Source organism: Scomber scombrus, chromosome 20 (assembly GCF_963691925.1).
Source record: "Scomber scombrus chromosome 20, fScoSco1.1, whole genome shotgun sequence".
Taxonomy (NCBI): Eukaryota; Metazoa; Chordata; class Actinopteri; order Scombriformes; family Scombridae; genus Scomber; species Scomber scombrus.
This window is the reverse complement of record NC_084989.1, coordinates 2,156,895-2,162,213: the sequence shown is the minus strand read 5'-3', so window position 1 is coordinate 2,162,213 and position 5,319 is coordinate 2,156,895. Positions and strand designations below refer to the sequence as shown.

Sequence of the window (5,319 nt, the reverse complement as noted above, 5' to 3'; positions counted from 1 at the left end):
GCTAATATGCTGTTCAGACAGATTTTAGGTTAAATTTCTAATAAAATTCAAATAAAACACTAGTTTTGGAAAAACTTCCTTCATTTGTACATCTACGTGTTGATTATTTTCTAGTTATGCCTGCTTTATGATGCATTTTCTTATTTTGTTGCATTTTTTTTTTTTAAACTAAAAAAAAAACGAGCGACATTTCTATTCATAAATGTGATTTAACAAAGGTAAAGGGAAAAAATTTAACATATGTGTTGTTTATATTACTTGCAATTGGGATGAAGTAAAGATCTGCTGAGTATTTTAACAAAAAAAGGTTTGATTATGTTGAATTAAAAGCCTCAAAATGCAATGGGTCCACCAGACCCAGCAGGACTCCCTGTGTAACAAAAAAACGAATACCATATAAGGGTTAAGGGCTTCTCTCTTTGCCTGTTTGACCAAACAAACAAAGACCGACATGTCCAGGTATGTAAGGCCAATTCAGTTTAGAGTCGGTGACTTGCAGAGTACACGTCTCCAGTTCACAGCATGCAACTATGAGAAGAAGATTTACTGTAAGCAGGTTTCTGAGGTGGACGATGATGTGGAGTATCAACACGAAGACACAGACACATCTGATCAGTCTGATGAGGAGGTCACCGGTGCTGAAGCTGCTCCTGCTCCTGCTGAAACATTCAAATCCAAAAGTGGCAACATCTGTTGGAGCTCCTGACGTACATGGCAGGGCAGCTGCTGTAAATGTCATCAACGTCAAGGTTTGCTGTGACGAGAGTAAGTGACATCAAGACAGTGGACAACCTGGACAAGCTGACTGCCACCTACACTTGCCAGCGAATGACCAGGAGACCAATGGTTGTGTTTTACAACATCCTCGATGTGTCTGCATACAATGCATTTGTGTTTTGGACCCACATTAACCAAGGGTGGAACTCAACCAAAAAAACAAACAAGCAGAGAATGTTTCTTGAGGAGCTAGGAAGTTCCCTTGTCAAGGCGCACAGGGAGCAAAGGGAACGGGTGCTGTGAGACCCAGCCGCTGCAGCCTTGGTTAGACAGCTGCAGAGCTCACCAAGCACTCCGTCCACGGCCACAGCAACACGAAGAGCATCAGCACTAGCATCCTCCTCAGCCAGCCCTGCCTCAACATCAACCACAACAGCCACAGCAACAGCAAAATACTCTGCAAAGAACACACTAAAAATGTCACTTTTTGCCACACATGCATCTAAAAATACACAAACACATGCATGTTCTTGCACACAGTTTCTATGGTACTAGTACTTGATTTCTGTTGGTTTGATTTGCTTGATTGGTTGTTTGCTTGCAAATCTACATTTTGTATTATTACTAGTCCTGCTTTTCATTTTCTATTTGTATTAGTTCTATTTTTTGAAAAAAAAGACTTTTTTCCCCCTTTTTCTTGCAGTAAATATATACGGGTCAAAATTGACCCAGAACACCATAGATGTTACTATAGTTAATAATATAAAAATGTAAATGTTTTTGATGATGTGTGGTAATACCCCTCTGTAATAGTCAGGTAACATAACAACCTTTTATTTAATTATATAATTATTTTGAGGTTAATTTTAAAAAAAAAGAAATTATATTGAAAACGAGGGCTATGCTGTCAAGAGAAAGGCCAAGGGGCCCACTAAAAAAATATTAAAACCAATCTTTCCATGGATAAGGAAGCCTAACAGGGTAAACAAGAGATAAGAAACAAATTGGATGATAAATAATTGTTTTTAGGGTATTTTATGGCTGATTTAAGACACGGGTCAAAACCGACCCGTTAACATAAGAGATAGTAACAGAAAGCTAACACAAGAGGAAGATTAACCATCCTGTTGTATTCCCATCAACCATGCAACTGTTGTATTTCCTGGTCAAAAATGACTCAGTCTGGTTTGACTATTTAAGCATAAGGTATAAATTATCACCCAATTGTGTGTTAGACCTTTTTAGCCAACTTCATTCCAGCTTATTACCACAGGTTTTACACAGATTTTTGGAAATGATGGTCAATAGGTCCCACTGAAATGAAATTATACCTAATTTTTGGGTGTACACATGTTCTCTAAGGTTAAAATGTACTATCCAGTATTTCCTTATACATATGCAGTGTTTACAGAGCTTTCAAAAATAATGAAATGAGTTTGTAAGTGAATTGATTTACATTCTGCTGAGAAGGCTCTCTTTGTTCTGTGATTCACAGCAAGACTCCAGCCTCCAGAACACCCCTCAACTCAACTGTACAATGTGACAAGTGTGTGTGTGTGTGTGTGTGTGTGTGTGTGTGTGTGTGTGTGTGTGTGTGTGTGTGTAGGGACAGAGGGCAGTAAGCTGTAGAGGAGGATGACTTTAGTTCAGTTCTCTGAGACTGAGGGGTGCTTTCGCAGTGGCTGCAGCTCACAGCAGCATACAGATCAGAAGCACAGTGTATGGAAATGCAGACACAGCTCACTCAGCTGATATGTGCTTTAGTTAGATGGAAGCTGCTCCTCTGTCATGAAAAAATGAACTGAAAAGTCAGCTTAACTTCTCCACGGTCACAGGAAACTAAGTACATGTTCCATGCTACATTTAGTTATTTTCAAACTGTAACTCACAGCGTCCATGATACACAGTCACGTGAAATTGACGTGTCAGAGTTTTATGTTGAAATTACTTTAACTGACAAAGTAAAATACCCACTTAAATCATTGTATAAAATGTATTTATATGAAGCTAACTTCCAAATTGCTACTTCTACAACATTGTGTCATTTTATTAGATTTTACTGCTTGTTCAGCTTCTTTTGTGAAACATTCTTCTTATGGCCCACCTCCTCCTACGGTTTGGGGAGGATCTGCTCCTCTCATCGAGGATCATCTCGATGTGGCAGGGGGAGCTCATGTAGGGGTTGATGTGTCCGTAGGCATGGTAGGTACGTCTCCTCATCCTGGGCACCTTGTTCACCTGGATGTGCTCAATGACCAGTGAGTCCACGTCCAGACCCTTCAAACAGGCATTCTTCTTGGACCGGTCGACCCTGCGTCCAGCCGAACTATTTGACCTGAGCACAGCATCCGATGCCACCTTTGTAGCGATAGAACGGACACACTGGTGCTTGTACTGGTTGGCTTTGCATATGTGCATGTCTGGGCCATCTCATGGGTGTTCTTGAAGTGAACCTGGAGATTGGAGCCTTTTGACTTGCATGATTTGATCGGGTTCTCTGGGTCGAGATAGTGGCAGACCATTTTCAGATGTGGAAGAAAGAAGAAGAGCCCGGAGATGATGTGGCATCGGATCTTAATAGAATTAGTTGAGTTAAGTCTTAGTGTCAAAGGGTCGCAATTTGCATAAAGAATCGTACCCCTCAATGTCAATTCATAATTCTGTCAAACCAGAAGACATAGACATCGTGAACACACACTGTAACATCAGCAGAACCTATTCTTTACAAAAGTGCAATCCATTAAGGCTCATCGTCAGAAATCACAATGGTGCTCCTGATGACTTGAGATCTTGGTTCATAGTCATAAAATGTCTGTCTTTTCTCCAGTAAAACATACCCAGTCGATATTTCACAGCTACGTCCATGACTGAAGTGTTGAGAAAACACAGCATATAACTACCAATTACAAATCAATGACAGTGATCAAATCCATGGAAACAGGTTTTCTACACTTTGTTTGTGTGGCCCTATCAGTACATGTTTTGACATTAAGGAGGCTCAAAATGTCCCATCAACATTGTTCTTATAGCATTGGAACCCTGATAATCTTTACTAAGATTTTAAATGACTAACAGCAGACTTTTGTTGTGAAGAATTTACAGGAAGTGAATCGTGTTCCTCACTGAATTAGCTTCATTAGGGGTGCTAAATACCAGTCAAAATAACAACATATGGACATATGTGGAGCTCTTTGTTCAGTGGATCAGTCAGAAATAATGCAGGGAGTAACAGTACAAGCAGAAACAGCCACAGTGATGATGATGCTTGATGAAGAACTGCAGACGACCAGCACACCTCCAACAGGTAAACTACTTATTGTGATTTATTTTCAATTTGGGATTCTACCCAGAAGTTATTGTAAACAGTTAATTAAAAAAGGAGATAAAAATAAAAATGAAACTGGTGTTAAACATTTTTAACAGTGGAATACATACTTACATTGCAGTGAGAGGTATGTATATTAACACATAAATGTATTTCAATCAAAGGAATTTGCAAGCAGAAAAGTCTTCAGCCTCGATTTAAGAAAAACTGGGTTTGGGACTACTGCCTTTGTTTCAGATACACCTAAGAGGTTTCAATGATTTTGTAAGATAGCAGATCAGAAATCAGTCTTGATTTCAGTATTTTGAAATAAATTCTTTGACACACAGGAAACCAGTGTACAGATCTGAGTGAGGAGTTTTTTTTTTTAAATTCTAACTGCATTCTTAAGATTGTATAACTATAAACTGCTTAATATGAAAGGTGGAAAATAAGTTTGCGGTACCAGATGTAAAGTAAAATCCCTGATAAAAAAACCTCTGAAGTGACAGTTAAAGGACAAGGAAAGTATTTCTTCCTCCTCACCTCCCTCTCCCCTCCTCTCAGCTCCAGTACAGTTAAAACCTTCTTTCCCGCTGGCTCTGCCCTCAGAGGTGTCAGAATGCACTGGAGACTACCTCAGCCCTCCGGCTTCTTTGGAAAAATAATAGCTATTCCAGTACAGAGTCCCTGTCTCAGAGTGCTTTTCAGACAAATAATGAAGTCAGCAGAATACACTGTGTCATTTCAAAAGGAACTTTAAAACCAATGCAGATTTCTGCCTGGAACGTTTTACCTTAATATCTCTCCTAAAGGAATCCAAGCTAAAATCATTTAGTTGTAAAACCTGCCCATTTCTTACAATACTTATCAGTGTACTGAACCATGTACAGGACCAGAAAAAAGGATCTGCACACTGTATTAAAAAATCCCAGCAACTTTAATCTTTAACCTTGTTCAGGCATTGTCAAATGCTGTCAAATTTTGTGCCTGATGAATATCTGTGAGATTGAAACGTTGCTTTTGTAATTAAAGTTGCTGGGAGCTTTTAATACAGTGTGTGGATCTTTTTTCTAGCTTTTGCTTTCAGATAGATAACAATCTTGTGTAAATTGCCAGTATATTACCAAACATTAGAGCCAGTTCACATGTTGAGCTAGTTCAAGCTTATAAGAGATTGGACAGGAGTCTCTAGAAGCAGAATTACTGTATGCATGTTTTTTTCTCGTGTGAATGGTTCATGTTTATATGTTTGTTTGTTTGTGTGTTGTGGCTTGAAATATGTTGTTACCTATTAT

General features: G+C 39.0%; 1 pseudogene; it reads right to left on the bottom strand.

Moving 5' to 3' along the window:
• Positions 1-2,773: 2,773 nt before the first annotated feature.
• Positions 2,774-3,239, bottom strand: LOC134002581 (large ribosomal subunit protein uL22-like; annotated as a pseudogene).
• Positions 3,240-5,319: the final 2,080 nt, after the last annotated feature.